Source organism: Pleurodeles waltl, chromosome 5 (genome assembly GCF_031143425.1).
Source record: "Pleurodeles waltl isolate 20211129_DDA chromosome 5, aPleWal1.hap1.20221129, whole genome shotgun sequence".
Classification (NCBI taxonomy): domain Eukaryota; kingdom Metazoa; phylum Chordata; class Amphibia; order Caudata; family Salamandridae; genus Pleurodeles; species Pleurodeles waltl.
The window spans coordinates 1,702,355,047-1,702,372,445 of NC_090444.1; positions in this window are offsets into that span (position 1 = coordinate 1,702,355,047).

Consider the following 17,399-nt stretch of genomic DNA (forward strand, 5'->3'; position numbering starts at 1 on the left):
CGGACAGATCACAAACCACTGGTGGATGCATTTACCTCAAAAGGTGCAGCACAAGCAGCTCAGAGAATTGCAAAATTGATTTACAGGTTACAAGAGTATATGTTTACAGTGAAGTATGTACCGGGTGTGACACTAATGAACGCTGATTGACTGCCAAGACTACTAAATAAATAAATAAAAGCAATTCCTGAAATTGAATGGAAAGCTGTGATGAAGAAGAATGTCGAAATGCAGATGATTAAGAGAAGTTTACCTGAAGCATGGTCAAAGTTGGGGGAAGATGTGAAAAACTTAATGAATTAAAAAAATGTTTAGTCAGAACTCTCACAGCAAGATAATATTATAAGAAGAGGAGATATATTTGTTTTACCACATGAACTGAGAGGATATCGGACATTTTACATGACGGTCATGGAGGAATGTCTGGAAGGAAAAGAAAAGTGAGGGAAGATTTCTGGGGGCCAGGAGTAGATCGTGTGGGTGCGTCCTACCTTACATTTTGTTTTGATAATTTATTTTATAAGGATCACAGGTAAGGGTAACCAGCCATCTATCCTCATGAGGTCGAATGAAACTTTGGACTTAAATAGGTGTGAGTGTTTGGCTCTGAACAAAGTGAAGTAAACAATAATCAAAAACAAACAATACATCATTAATCAACATTAGAGTTAGAAATGTAAACACACCATGACCTATTTGGCCATGAATCACCACATCAGCTTAGTAAAGTTCAAATATTTATCGCCCTTTAGATTAACAATTCTAAGATCAGGTAAATCAAACGCAAAACCAAGTTATAAAGATTCATGAATAATGCAGGTTGACCAAACCTTCTAAAAAATCTCAACTTTGACAGAATGTGAAGCATTAAGCATTCAGGAATCACTGTACAGAATAACAGCAATATCAGATGCACAGTTGAGATTGAATGCATTGAGTACTATTCACAATCAGTTTTTTTGCGCAGCCAAATTCAGAATGTGACATTCTAACTATTACCCTAATTAGATTAAGCATGTTGGACTTTATGCAAAAAGGAAAAGAAGACAAAACAAATTTGGAAAACATCTATCTATGGCGCTAGCAAAAATAGCAGTTGGGTTTCTAGCACAGAAAAACATGAAAACCTGCAAGAAAGACAAATGCACAATTTGTGTTACACCTCTCCTTAATGTGTTCAGCAGCAGATAGCGAAGTCTTCAACAGTCGTGGATCTTCATGGTCAGCTTCAGTGAACACTGACATATGTGGGAACAGTTCAGTAATGTTTGACCTTAGTGCATCTGAACTGTCAGAGGCACAAACCACATTATTTCACTAGCAGAAATAAAAGCAAATTTGAACACAGCCAGGAACAGGGAAGAACTGCACTCTAAAAAGCTGGGAAGAATTCTGCATAACACTGATCACAGCAAAGGACAAAGCTAAATCTCCTGAACGTCTGAGCTTACATCACAATATTAAAGTCCCAAAAAGTAACTAGATACTCTGCCATTGGTTAGACTATGGGGTGGTTTTGGACCGAACTAATTGAAACTAAAGCACGTTTCTTCATGTTTCACTTCTTGTGTTCTTTTCTCCCTCATTGGTTCAGCTCCTTTCACTGCCACCACCAATTTCCTTCACAGAAATAAACTTACTTAAAACTATGGAAAGCCACTGTTTTCTGTGGCACACTATCTGTCAGGAATTAAACAAATGTTTCAAAATACAGCACCAGAACATTTCTCTTGGACATTAGATCATCACACAGGATGTCTCAGAAAGAAAAGAAAACTTTCCATTGCCAGCAGCATTTTCTGAGCATCACATTTATTTCATTCTGAATTACTTTAACATAGGCCTTTTAAAAAATGCAGTAAAATGTGCAGTGTACAACATTTCATAAAGCTCAAACTATTTATTTTATGAACATGTAATTATTTGTTCCTCATTACTCTTGTTAGTATCACACAATTTTATTAGTAATATTTACGCTCTAACAATCATGACTTGAAAAATGTTGTGAGAGGTTGTGTGAATTATGCATGCAGTGATAAAATACACGTTGTGAAACAAACACCAGCTATTCCTGTACCATTTCCATGTAGATCCTGAAAAAAGTGGCAATTGATTTGTGTGAAACGTATGAATTGAAATGTAGTGGAAGAAAATAAGACATAATGATGATAGATTATAATTCCAAGTAGCCCAAGGTAGGTTTGGTGGGAGATGTCAGATCTTGCATTATTACAGAGTTTTGTGAAGAAGTATGGAGGAGAGAAGGTTATCCCAAAGAACTGGTGACAGATATTGGTCCTCAGTTCACGTTGGAGGAGTTTGAGGGCTATTTCACATGTTGTGGGGTTAAGCATGTAAGAACAACAGTAGGACATCTTCGTGAAATTGTTTTGGTGGAAAATTTTATGGGGTTCTAGGTGAGAATATACAATTATCTGTGGAAAACGGAATGGATTGGAAAGAGAAAATAAAGAAATTATTATGGAGTTAATGTACCACTCCGCATTCTCTTATATTGGAAAAACTCTTTGTGTTGTTGAAAGGAAGTAAACCATGTATGAAAGCTGTACCGGGTTGGATGGAAAAAATGGGACAGAAGAAAGTAAATCAGAAGGATTTGTTGAATAGAGGGCAGGAGAAGCAATGTGGATATAGTAATGAGGTAAGGAGTGAGTATGATTTCAGGGATTTTATACAAACCAGGCTGTTGGGAAGTACGAGGAAGGGTGTGTCTAGATGGTCCTTACCCAAATGGGTGATAAAGGTGAATAAATTTAATTTGGATTTGGATGATGGGAAGAGGTGGGACATGAGAAGTGTGGTTAAGTGTAATTAAACAGAGTTATTTGAGAAAGGAATTGTGATAAATGTGTGTAGAAGGGAGAAAAGCAAGGGAGAGTGAGAGGTGAAAAAAGAATGCTGGTAAAAGAGGATGGAAGAGTCAAAACAAGTAGATGTAGCAGGAAAATTATATTGCTAGGACATTTGAAAGATTATAAATTGTATTAGTGGTCAGAGAACAACTTTATTAATAGAATTGTGTGTATATAGTTATTGAAAAACACTGTTATAAAAGTATACATTATGTTGCTAAGTATAGTTTTGGTAACTTTTCTTGTTTGGGAAGGGAGATATGTTGTATTGTGGGATAGTACTGAGACACTTGTAGAGTCTGGAGGGATCCTAACTAGGAGAGAACTGGAGTGTTAAGCTGTAGTTGAAGTATGATTTCAGAGTTATTGGGGGATCTGGCAGGGTTGGTCATGCACTTGTGCTGGGAAACAAACAAGAAGAAACTATGAATTGGTGTAGTGTTTCTTTTTAATATTCACCCATATAAATACAATTATAATCAAGATAACAGAGACCTCATTACCTGTGCAGTTGAACCAAATGTTCAGATCAGCCCTATATAAATGCTGACTACACCTTCTCAGACACACTGCCAAACAGCACAAGGAATGAAGCATAGGCTCTAGGACAATTCACATCTGACTCCAGGAGGTACAATTCCTGGTTATGAACACCACAGCTTCAATGGCAGTATCAGGTCCAACAACAGAGGTCCTAGCCATCCACTAGGTGCAGATGACAGCCCAGGTTGATCAGAAGTTGCCCAAATGCATTGAATATGCCTATGAAAAACCTTCAACCTATTGGCTGGACATAGACACCATCAACAGCCTAATTATAGCTAGAAAGCACTGAATACAGCCCAATATTAGAACACAGACTTTGTTCCCCTCACTAAAATGCTGGCTTATGTTTGTATGTTTACATTGTGCTTTTGGGCCAACTGAGTAGACTACATGCCATGGCACAGCCCACATTGTGAAACATGCTAGAGCAGGTGGAGTATACCCTACTTTGTTTAGCACCACAGTACATTCTCTTTCTAATAAACACCCGGAAATGAATGGTGTGGAGCTTAAGTTTTAAGCCATTGATACATTCCCCAACATAAAAAGTGCCTTGGACTCTGTAATTGACTCTTGTACCATAAATGTGCGAATCGTATGTGAAACAGATCTAGAAATTACTTATTGTTGTGCCCACATTCTAGGTTCTAAGCAAAAACAATGATCCTCCATAATTAACAATAACACCACATACCATGTCAACATGTCAATCACTACGGGTGTGGTTGCTAGGTAAGTACAAACCCTCTGACCCTTCTTCCTCTGAGTCTGCCTGCAGTAAGGCTGCCTTCACGGGACCACAGATCATTGCAGTAGATCTAGTTGTTTCATTTAACAATCCAACCAATGTGACAAGTAGTGTATACAAAACACCAAAATTCTGTGTACGTCCAAAGATGTGACAGGGTGACAAACATGATGCTAGGTAACATACTCCAATCACACTAGTGCTAGGCTCTTTAATTTACATCCAAGCTGTTAATATACCAGGTACTTCTGAATACATGGAGCGTAGATAACAAAACTCAAACATACCTGACCTTTCATTCCCCCCCAGGTGAATGTAGTGTCCCATTGCAGGACTGGCTAACAGCATAGGTTCATGGTCCAACAATCCCATCAGAATGTTTTTGCCCTGTGGCACACTCAAGGATGTGGACCAACAGTGACTATACATTGATACTGCTCAATGATCTTCTCCGAAGCCTGTAGGTGTATGGCAATATATCGAGAAAAACAATATCAACATACACAAATATCACCAAACATTGCTGAAAACATAAGTATTGCAACCCTATACTTAAAATGTAAACACACAAATATCAATGACAAGACTGTGCCAGGCAAATATCTAAAATAAGCACCATAAACAAAAATAAAGGCATAACTATTATCACCTACACATTAATACTAAGAAAACAAAGCAACAATCATAACAACCAACATATCAAACACCAGAAAATCAACATAATTCTAACTAAAACTCACAATATTACATTAAACATAGAAACGTAGAAATACGTGAAAATAAAATTGATGTACATTAAATAAATGTCAAACATCAATGAGAGTTTTCCATAAATTGTGAAAAAATGTATGTTTATATACCACAGACTCTTCACCCATTCTAACTAATTATTCAAATACACACAATAAGAAAAGGTGTGTTATTGATTGAGGGTGTTGGAAGCCCACTAATGCAGCAACCAAAATCCTTGTCAGGGTGAACAACAAAAGTCACTAGATTAACCTATCCTTAACCCCCTGGTAGCTTGGCACAAAAGCAGTCAGGCTTTACTTAGAGGCAGTGTGGAAGGTTTTTACACAGTAATAAAGCGGAAACACAAGAACAATCCCAAACCAATTTAGACAAATAAAGTACATTTTAATTCATAAAATTATACCAAAGGGGCAAACATTCAATTAGTAGAACCAGTGAAAATCAATTTTAAAGTTTATAGTAAAAATAGTGTCTAAAAGCACAAAGCGCCACTCGCAGTCATTATCTGTTTGTGCCAGACCAGGACAAAGTCACAAGTTCAAGCTGACCGTGATGGAGTGCTAACTGGATACTGGGACCAGGGTTGCCCAACTGACTATTGTAACTTATGTCCTTTATACCTGTGTTAGCCTAGGATAAAGGTAAGCAGGTCTGGATGCAATACACAAACCCCACCAGCAGAGCTATTCACTGTCATGTAACCCAGTACAGTGGCAGAGGCACAAATGGTTAGGAAAAGAAAATGCCAACTTTCTAAAAGTGGCAATTTCAGAATTGTGACTTAAAATCCGACTTTACAATTAAAGATGGTTTTAAATTACAACTAATATAAGTGTAAACTGCATATCTCTATCTGCTCCCAATCCATGGTAATAACTTCTTAAATGTAATAAGACTGAGTATTAGTAAACTAGAGATATAGGCCTTGCAACATGGAAAAAACAACTTAATGCACACTTTCTTCTAAGCATTTACGCCTACCTTAGGGGTGACATATATTTTAGAAAGTAAGGTTTAGGCTTGACAAAAGGTGTATTTTGTCAAGTCATAATGGCAGTTTAAAACTGCACTACAGGCTGCAATGGCAGAGCTGAGACATGTTTTAAAAGGCTGTTTTATTGGGTGGCACACTGAATGCTGCAGGTCCTCTAGTAGCATGTATTTTACAGGTCCTGGGTACAAATAGTACCATTTATTAGGGATTTATAAGCAAATTAAATGTATCAATCAGGTGTATGCTAATTGTACCATGCCATTGTACTAGCCCTGACTGCCCTATCCTACCACCTCCATAACCCAAACCATAAACATGGCCTAGCAGCCCTTTCCTACTCCTATCCCATCCCCAACTAATCCACATCTGCCCTATATCCAGGTACTATATGTCTACATGTCAGAGCCAAACATATGAAACGTTTTACTCATTTGCAACAGGTAAAATATATTTCCCACCCCTATGTTGCGAGTCAGTAACTATTACTGACTCGCAAAATAGGGCGTGCAAGTCGCTATTAGTAAGGGGCATGTAAAGGGCTTCCCTTCCTAGTAGCAAATTGTACCAGTATGTATGAATGTTTTGCAACCGGAAATGCGGTTGCAAAACATTCATACTTTACTGACTCCTTGAAGGAGGTGGTAACCCATTCGCAAACGGGAAGGAGTCCCCATGGGACCCCTTCCCCTTTGTGAATGGGGGCGCTAACATTTTTTTCAGAGCAGGTAGGGGTCCAACCGGCCACTTCCCACTCTAAAAAACTGAAAAAACAAAACTTTACATTTTTATTTTTGAAATGCATCCTGTATTTCTTTGAGGAAATTGAGCTGCATTAAAAAAAACTGTTTTATTTAAAAAGCAGTCACAGACATGGTGATCTGCTGATCCCAGCAGGCCGCCATCCCTGTGAGGGCCAGCCATTCCCAATGGGAAGCAAATTGTAACCTGCCTCATGAATAATAACGAGGCAGGTCCCTTACGACCCATTGGGGAATCGCAAACAGTGTTTCAGTGTCTCGCAATTTGTGAGTTGCAAAAAATGCAAATTGCAAGTTGCAAATACTGAGGGTCATATATTGGCCCTATATGTCTACATGATAAATAGAGAAAATTAGGCTTATGGTGCTTTAGATGAGGAGGTGTAAGGGGGTGGTGGTGGGTGGTATACCTGCTGTCCCTTGAGCTGCCCTGTGGCTAGAAAACAGGTATACTCTCCCTTGTAGGTCCAATGAGGATTTAATTCATGCTTTAGAGTAGACTCCTTGTCCCTCTAAACTTGTACTGCAAGGTTGTACTTGCATGGAACTATAAATCCTTCCAAACTCACTGGCGTTTGGGGAGTCAAACTCCATGCCCTTGGCTCTAGCATGTTGGATGTTATGTTTCAGTATAGGAGATCCACTGAAATACCCTGCTTTCCATTGTTATCTGTGCTGGTGAACTAGATGGAATGTATTACCAGACAACCAAGAAGAAACAGGAAAGGAAGTGCGAAAGAGAATATCTAGACCAAACGAAACCTTGCAGAGCCTACTTTACAAGGTTTTGTCTGTTTCCAGGGGTAGCACTACTATATCTGGCTGTCACAATAGGTATTAGATCTGACCAGCTGGAGACAGAGAGCATACAGTGAGTATAATACACCCGCTGGGCAGCAAGCACAAATAACAATTGAAACTCAGCTTACCGATGTCAGCAGTGGATGGGATATCACAAACTAGAAGCAGACCTTGAAACCAGTCCAGGCCCCTGGAAGCTGCTGAACACACACAGTTAAGACTCTACGAGAAAAGGGGCCCAACCAACAATACAAAGGAAGGAACTAAAAAGAGATAAAAATGAAGGAGTACTAAAACGGATGCAAACAAATATGATAATTGGAAAGCCAAGGTAACCATGCAACATGTTACCAAACATGTAACAGTGCTTTAAATTTTAATCTTGTTTACCTTTATTGCATTTTTTACCTTTTTACAAGCCAGGCATTAAAGTCCTTTGAACAATCAACATGTGCAGAAATACACCAACTAACAAAAATGTTTAAAAAACAGAAGCATACACTAGTTTAAGTAATTATTTTGAAAAACCGTACGCCGATACAACAAGGGCTCAGAAAGTTTACTCACACTTCTGAAATTATATGCAGCACAAAATCACTAGCCCTTTTCTTAGACAAACCTAAAGTCTACTGTAACTCTGTAGCTAAGAAGGCTTTACATCAGTTTAAACTAATATGAGTCATTAAGCACCTCATCATAGAGACAAATCTCAAACTAGGTATTTAACCCCTTTGCTGCCAGGCCTATTCCCCCTCAGGTGGCAGGCCTTTTTTTTGTTATTTGGAGAAGTTCGCGCTTAGGCCCTCATAACTTTTTGTTGACATAAGCTACCCATGCCAAATTTGTGTCCTTTTTTTCCAACATCCTAGGGGTTCTAGAGGTACCCAGACTTTGTGGGTTCCCCTGAAGGAGACCAAGAAATTAGCCAAAATACAGTGGAAATTTCGTTTTTTTCAAATATATGTGAAAAAAGAGCTGCAGAAGAAGGCTTGTGGTTTTTTCTACGAAAATGGCATCAACAAAGGGTTTGCGGTGCTACAATCACCAGCTTCCCAGCTTTCAGGAACAGGCAGACTTGAATCAGAAAACCCAATTTTTCAACACAATTTTAGCACTTTACTGGGACAGAGCCAATTTTTAAACATTTTTGTGCTTTCAGCCTAGTTCCAGTTAGTGACAGAAATGGGTGTGAAACCAATGCTGGATCCCAAAAAGCTAAACATTTCTGAAAAGTTCACAAAATTCTAAATTCAGTAAGGGTTAAGTTGTGTAGATCCTACATGGTTTTTCTACAGAAAATAACAGCTGAAATAAACAAATATTGAAATTGAGGTGTAAAAAAAAGTTATTTTTCTCAACGTTTTACTCTGTAACATTTTCCTGCAGTGTCAGATTTTTTTAAAGCAATGTACCGTTACGTCTGCTGGACTCTTCTGGTTGTGGGGATATATAGGGCTTGTAGGTTTATCAAGAACCCTAGGTACCCAGAGCCAATAAATGAGCTGTACCTAACAATGGGTTTTCATTCTATACCGGGAATACAGCAATTAATTTGCTGAAATATAAAGAGTGAAAAATAGGTATCAAGAAAACCTTTGTATTTCCAAAATGGGCACAAGATAAGATGTTGAGAAGCAGTGGTTATTTGCACATCTCTGAATTCTGAGGTGCCCATACTTGCGTGTGAATTACAGGGCATTTCTCAAATAGATGTCTTTTTTACACACTGTCTAACATTTGGAAGAAAAAAATCTAGAGAAAGACAAGGGGCAATAACACTTGTTTTGCTATTCTGTGTTTCCCCAAGACTCCCAATAAAAATGGTACCTCACTTGCATGGGTAGACCTAATGCTCGCGACAGGAAACGCAATACGGACACATCACATTTTTACATTGAAATCTGACATGTTTTTTACAAAGTGTCATGCTGTGGATTTTGGCCCCTAGCTCAGCCAGCACCTAGGGAAACCTACCAAACCTGTGCATTGTTTAATACTAGACACCTAGGGGAATCCAGGATGGGGTGACTTGTGGGGCTCTCACCAGGTACTGTTACCCCGAATCCTTTGTAAACCTCAAAATTTGCCCAAAAAAACACATTTTCCTCACATTTCGGTGACAGAAAGTTCTAAAATCTGAGAGGAGCCACCAATTTCCTTCAACCTAGCGTTCCCCCAAGTCTCCTGATAAAAATGGTACATCACTTGTGTGGGTAGGCCTAGTGCCTGCGAAAGGAAATGCTCTAAAACACTATGTGGACACATCAAAATTATCAAATATTAAACTATCTGTTTTTGTGCGGGGGGACCTGCGTTTTTGGTCCTGGGCTCAGCAGTCATATAGGGAAGTCTACAAAATCCCAAACATTTCTGAAAACTAGACACCCGAGGGAATCCAGGGAGGTATGACTTTCCAATGTTTTCTTACCCAGAATCCTCAGCAAACCTCAAATTTAGCAAAAAAATCTCATTTTTCCCACATTTCTGTGTGGGATCACTGCACCTCCACAAATTTTCTACCATCCAACTTTCCCCTCAGTCTCCCGGGTAAAAAGGATACCTTCTGTAGGTGGGCCAAGTGCCTGTGACAGGGAAGAGCCATAAACATGTCAAAATTGAGGGGGAACCAAAGTGGGTCCAAAAGGGCAGTTTGAAAAAAAAAACATTTTTAGGATGACAAGTGGGGCAGAATTGTTATCGGTATAGATGAGACAATGCTGGGTGGTAGGAATTTTGTGGATTCCTGCAGATTCCGGAAAGTTCCACCACAAAAATGTGGAACAAATCTGTGATTTCCAGCATAGTTGGAGGTTTGCAGGGCATTGTGGGTAAGAAAATGGTACGGGGTGCATGTGAAGCACACCACCCTGGATTCACCCAGATGTTTAGTTTTCAGATGTGTCTAGGTCTTGTAGATTTTTCTACATGGCAGTGTCCCAAAATCCCAAATGTATAGCCATTCACCATTCCAAGTGGGACGATTTTGAGAGTGAGCCAAGCTCTCATGGCCCAAATGTAAACCCCAAACCGAAAATAATCAAATTTCCTCTTGCTTGCCATGGGATAAGATGTTTTAGTGTGTGGAGGGAGAGCTGAAATACTGTTACCCCATTCAGTTGGGGAGGGGGCATAACCATGCTCATACTGGTTGGTAGCCACCACCACACTATTTTCTTTTTAATTCCCTGGCATCTAGTAGACTTTCTGCCCCCCCCCCCCGGGGTGGGGATTGAGGGTAATTGCCCCATCTGCCCACTGGTGGGCAGAACAACTTTGGTCCCATTTATTTGGTTTGTGTGGGTAGGCCATACCCCCACCCTCTTATTTTGAAACAAAAATCTTCCCTGGTCTCTGGTGGGCTTCCACAAATAGGCTGATCTGCCCTGAAAGGGGGCAGATATGGCCAACAGTAATGTGCCTCCATGAGGAGCGACCCTTGCCCAAGGGGCTGCCCCCCAAACAAAACACACACATAAACACACACCAATCCCTGGTGCCTAAGTGGTTTCTGCCCCCCCCCACCCCCACAGGGCGGATCAGCCTAATAGAAATAGGCCGATCTGCAGCCAAGGGGAGTAGAAATGGCCTAAAATAAATTTGCCCCCACAGGGGAGCGACCCTTGCCTAAGGGGTCTCTCCCCTTCGGTGAAATTATCGCAAAAAAAAAATCCTTGGTGCCTAGTAGTTTCTGCCCCCGTTGGGGGCAGATCAGCCAAATAAAAATAGGCAGAATGGCCTAAAATTAATTTGCCCCCCAGGGGAACGACCCTTGCCTAAGGGGTCGTTCCCCTTCCGTGAAATTGATGCAAAAAAAATAAAAATCCATGGTGGGAAGATTGGCCTAATAAAAATAGGCCGATGGCCTAAATACAATTTTCCCCCCAGTGGACCCACCCTTGTCTAAGGGGTCCCTCCCCATCTGTAAAACAATTTAAAAAAATCCCTGGTGCATAGTGGTTCCTGCCCCCTTTGGTGGCAGATTGGTCTAATTAAAATAGGCCGATCAGCCCCCAAGGGGGGGGCAGAAATGGCCCAAAATAAAGTTGCCTCCCCAGGGGAGCGACCCTTGACTAAGGGGTCGCTCCCCTTGTGTGAAATTGACCTTCAAAAAACTCCATGGTGTCTAGTGGGTTCTGCCCCCCTTGGTGGCAGATTGGCCTAATAAAAATAAGCCGATCTGCCCCCAAGGGGGGCAGAAATGGCCTAAATATAATTTGCCCCCTAGGAGAGCGACCCTTGCCTAAGGGGTCGCTCCCCACCTCTAAATAATGGAGAGAAAAAAAAAATGACCCTGGAGCCTAGAGGTTTCTGCCCCCCTGCCGGCAGATCGACCTAATAACAATAGGGCGATGTGCCCCCATGGGTGGCAGACAAGGCCTTGAAATAAATTGCCCCCCTGGGAGCGACCAGTGCCCAAGGGGTCACTCCCCTTATGCCAATTTTACGTTTAAAATGTATCCCTGGTGTCTAGTGGGCATTTTAGCAGCCAGATCATGAAATGCTCTGAGAGACTTCAAAGGGAAGGAAATTCCTTTCCTTCCCTTTGAAGCCTCTCAGGCCCCAATCACCCCCATAGTGCTTCCCCTGAGGACCAGTAGTAGGAAGTAATGGTTATGTCCGTGGCACCTCAGTGCCACAGCCACGAACGTAGCCATTACGTCCTTGACACCCAAGGGGATAAGTAAGCTCTGAATTAAATGCATCGGTGAAATTGTAGAATAGAGGTTCATATTCTCCTATCAAACATAGCAAAAGTAGACACTAGGGAGAAATGTTTTAAACGCTGCTAACAAAGAATTTAATTACTCATATAAAAATGTACACAAAAAAACGTTTTTCTAATTATCCTGCTTACTTCACTTACACAGCGCAACATTTGTTCTAATAAAAACTTAATGTGACATGTATTTAATGGATGAGTCAGAGCAGAAAGTAAAATTGTACCACTTAATTATTTGCCTCTCTAAAGCAACATCCACACCAAAATGATATATATGCTGCTTGCAAATAAGGTAGACTGCCATTGTTGTTTTTAATTCGATAAATATTTTTTTCTGTGGCATAAAAACAAAGCAAAAGATGCATGCTTGAGGGATAAACTGCAAACGTTTGATACTAGTGAGGTACCTGGGGACATCACAGACTTTTCCAGTGCACCCCTCAGGCCTACATCACTTGTTTCAAAGAGCCTTGGAGAAATTCCCACTGGCACTTACCAATTTATTTTAAAATCCCAAGGACCATCCTTAAAAAAGTAAGGTAATTCATTTTGCTCTGAACCCAAAGTCCTGAAGATAGTCACAACTATTCAATAACCTAGATACTGAAATGTCAACTTGTCCTCCGCTTCTTGTTTTTTGTGCATTGGTCCCACAATCATCCAAAAAATGTCTAAGTACAATTAATGGATGATTGTGATGGACATTATAATACACAAGAGTGGTGAATTAGAACATATTGTTCTTCATAGTACTGGATACCTAAAACACTTTCTAGAACTGTTGAACAAATATGTTGTACATGCTGAAACCGATCCTCTTCTGGTCTTCAAAATATTGAACTCTGTAATACCCTAATTAAATGTTTTTTTCACATATAGGCCGTTATTAATGCTCTTTCTTCCTACTGATTAATTTTGCATTTATTGTCGTATAGATGAATGTGTGTTTTGCACTTTCTATATTCAGTGACTGAAATTACTCTTTGAATCTTTGAATCCGTTTGAGAATGCTGAGAACTTCAATACTGACAGACCAAAATATTGTGTCAAATGTATAATCTACAAAAATATTAAGACTGCATACTTAAGTAAACTACTAAAATATTGTGTCAAAATTGTAGTGCAACAGAATATCACCTAAAATGGGATGTTCATCAAAGCATAAATAATATATTTGATATATAAAACTCCAAAATAATAATAGAAATAAAAGTAGATAGTTCCAATAAGTTCACAAATTGTTTTAGAAAATATAAAAACAATATTTAAATGTAAACATTTTTTTTTAAATGCATTAATAAAATTAACAATAAGAAATTCCAAAACAGATATCACACTTGATTGATTAATTCACAACATTGCTATAAAATAAATGAAATGGAAATAAAATAAAATAAAATTATACATATAATAAACATTACAGATTTTTTTTTTAATAATAAAAAGGTAAAGAAACTCAAGCAAAAGTGTTGAGGTTGACTATTTGAATATCAATTAACTAACAATATGAAAAGTATTGGACTTTGGAGGGATTACCTATACTATTCCCATTTCCAAAGTAAGCAATATAAGGGTAGGTGCTGGACTATGGAAGAGTTAAATTTACTATTCCCACTCCAACATAAGCAATTGTAGGGAAAGTATTGGGCTTTGAAGGGGTTGGATTTTTTATTCCCACTGCAAATAAAATAACAGTAGGAAAAGTGTCAGACTTTCTAGGTATTTGAATTACTATTTCCAGTGCAACATAAGCAAATGAAGGAAAGTCCTATACTTTGAAATGGTTAGATGTCCTATTAGAGTAAAGAAATTGTTGGCCTTTGTCAGGGCTAAATTTACTATTCCCACTGCAAGCTAAACAAAAATAGAGAAAGTGCTGGACTTTGTAGGGACTATGATTTCTATTTATGTTCCAGTGGCTTTTGGAAGGGGTTAAGTTTACTATTCCTATTCCCACGTAAGCTAATTGAGGGAAAGTATTGCGCTTTGGAGAGATTAGATTTACTATTACTACTCCAATCTAAGCAACAGTAGGACTTTGAAGGGGTTACAGTAACTATTCAATTTATCTGAAGTAAGCAGAAGCAGGGAAAGCATTGGCTTTAGGAAGGGTTAGCTAGGTCATTCCAATTCCTAATATTTGAAAAAATAGATACCACAAAACTATTTAAATAAATATTCAAAATAAAAATATATGCTTTATAAATAATGAGACAAAACGTATTTAACAAATACAGAACAAAATAAATACCCTTCTCTCCCTACTACCTAAAATACACCAATCCCAAAAAATGAAATGAATGATAAATAAACCAAAACTATCATTAAAATTGTAGTGAAATGAAGCAAACTAAAACCAATGATATATATAAAATGACTTTTACAGATTTCAACCAAACAACTTAATTATTGCTGATTTAATTAACATAAATAATAAGTTATGAAAAATACAAAAGAAATATAATCTAAATAACTTCCTGTTCTACTGCCCTAAAAACACTACTCCCCACTGTGAGAGAACAGGGTTGATTGCAGAGCCCCCCTTACTTTTTGCCCCCATTTTCCACTTTTTGCTGGTGTTTTCCTGACTCTGATGGTGCCCTGGGTACTGCTAACCAGTCCCAGGGCCAGTGCTCTGTGTAAAATCAGTATGCAAATTAGGATAATTATAATTGGCTAAGTCAACCTACCTATAAGTCCCTAGTATATGGTAGGGCATGTAGGTTTAGGGACCCCAGCATAGGTAGTGCACCCATAGGTGCACTGCTGAGGTGCCCATTGCCATTTTTAAATGCAGGCCTGCCTTGCTGGCTGCTTTTAAATTACAGTTATATGCAAATTCGACTGGGAATTAAAAGAAGTTCCAAAGTCTTAAACTACCTTATCTTTACATATAAGTCACCCCTAATGTGTGCCCTATGTGCCCCTAGGGCTGGGTGCCATGTAACTATAAGCAGGGACCTTATAAAAATAGTTTTATAAGCCCTGGTGAGGTAAAACAGCCAAATTTGTTTTCCCCTCATTGTAGTGAATGGCCTCCATAGGCTAGAATGGGGAGACTTTATTTTAATTTTAAAAGTCCCCTTAAATTATAGATACCAAGAGTTTGATATCAAATTAATTGTTATAATAAATCCCACAACTTCCAGTTGTGGGATTTAATAAAACTTGTTCAGGTAAAGAGTTTTAAACTTTACCTGAAATGTTGCCAACTTCAGCCCTGCATTGTTTTTGCTGCTGTGCTCTGATTGGCCAGCCTCTGGCAGCTTGGCCAGGCTGCCTTGATGAGGTGTGAAGTGGCCTGGCTTCACACAAAGAGATGTGCCTGTGGGAGGAGATCTTCCCTCAACAGATGGTGAGGCAGGAAGGGGGAGGGCTGCCAAACTGGTCTTCAAAGGCAGACAAGGACATTTGGAGCAACCCAGCAACCCCCCCACATCCTGCAACCCCAGACAACTAGGTGCCCCCTTGATTAGATTAGGAGAGGGCAGGAGAGGGGTGTGTTTAGGACTCTTAGCCACACCAGTGGGTGGGCTCAGCCAGATGTAACCTCCAAAAATCACTTTCAGCCATGATGGATTTTTGAAGAATGTTGCTCCCTGGGATTGATTTTTGCCACACTTCCCAGGAAGTGGTCATCACAGGGGGAAGGACCCTGCACTTGATTGGAGAACCAGGACCCCCCTTTTTTTATCCCAGGAGCAGGGATAAAACGTGCAGACCTGCACCCACACCTCAGTTCCCTAACAGATCCCCATCAGATTCCAACAAGGAAGAACCAAAGGAGAAGAAGGACTGCCCTGCTGGGCCCTGGCCTGCACCTGGACCCTGCTCTCTGAAGGACTGCACCAGCTGCACACTTGGGCTTCACCATAAGAAGGACTTTGCCTGGCTTCAACTGATTCAAGGAGGGACTCCCTGTTTGCTACAGGTGAAAAATTGCTAACCAGAGTCCCCTGCACCAACTCCTGAAGAAACCAACCAGCTGACCACTGCCCAGTGGCCAAAAAGGAGTTTGCACCAGGTGCATTATGGGAGTTGTAGTCCATACCCCCCAAGGAGCATCTCAGAGCTTCTGGAACCTTGGGGTGAACTATGGACCCCGAAAGAACCTTAAAGGAACATCTGGAAGAAGATCCAGAAGTTTGGAGAAGTTTGGAGAACTTTTGGAAAAAAGCTCCATAGAGGGACCGACCCGCCGTTGCGACTCTAGCCGGCTTGCCTTAACCGCGACCCGGCCTGATTTGCAGGTTCATCCCGGTGAAGAAAATCTCCAAAAAAGAAACTGAGTCTGAACGTAGAAAGTTGACCGGGACCTCCCAGCCAGCGTATCTGAGGAGGGCTCCAAGGATGTCGGATCAAGATCCAGGTTTACCCCAGTCAAAGGATTTTCACCTCGAAAAAACGACTAAGTCCGAACGTAAAAATCTCCACCGAGGACTCCCGCGACGCTTTTCCGGAGAAGAGTTCCAGGAGGTCGAATTGGACTGGCAGGTTCGTCCTGCTGAAGAAAATCTTCTGAAAAACGACTAAGTGTGAAGGTAAACTTTTGACCGAGGCCTCCAGCGGGCTGTAGCCGAGCCGGGCTCCATCGCGGTCGGCCTTAAACTTTGACTTTACTAGGCGCTAGAAAACAATAATTCTTTAACAATTCATATCTCAGGTTCCCCTTATCCGCTTTAATTTGTTTTTGTGTCATTTTAAAGATAAAAATATAATCTATTTTTATGAATTGGTTTTGGATTTTTAAACTGTTTCCTGTGTTTTATTAAATTACTGTTTTGTGATATTTGAATGCTTTACACTCTGTCTCCTAAGTTAAGCCTTGTCGCTTGTTGCCAAGCTACCAAGGGTTGAGCTGGGTTTAATTTACTGAGACCTAACTGGACCTAAGTGGAGGTTGGTGGCCTATTGCTAAGTCTAGGTACTTACCTGCACTTACCAATAACCCATTTTCCAACACCCTCTACTAAATTATAAATTAATAATTACAAATTAAACCGCTGAATAAAATTAGGGGAGGGACACTATGACAGGTCGAGTTCAATGGCGTTCAGTCGTAACAGGGGTTGTTAGAAATGGGGTCTCTGGTTGGCAGTCAGTTTGCACTCTGTCCAAACAGGGACCCTCACTCTTGTCATGCCAATGGAGATACACACTTTAGATAACCCCTGCTCACTCCCTTGATAGCTTGACACAAACAGTC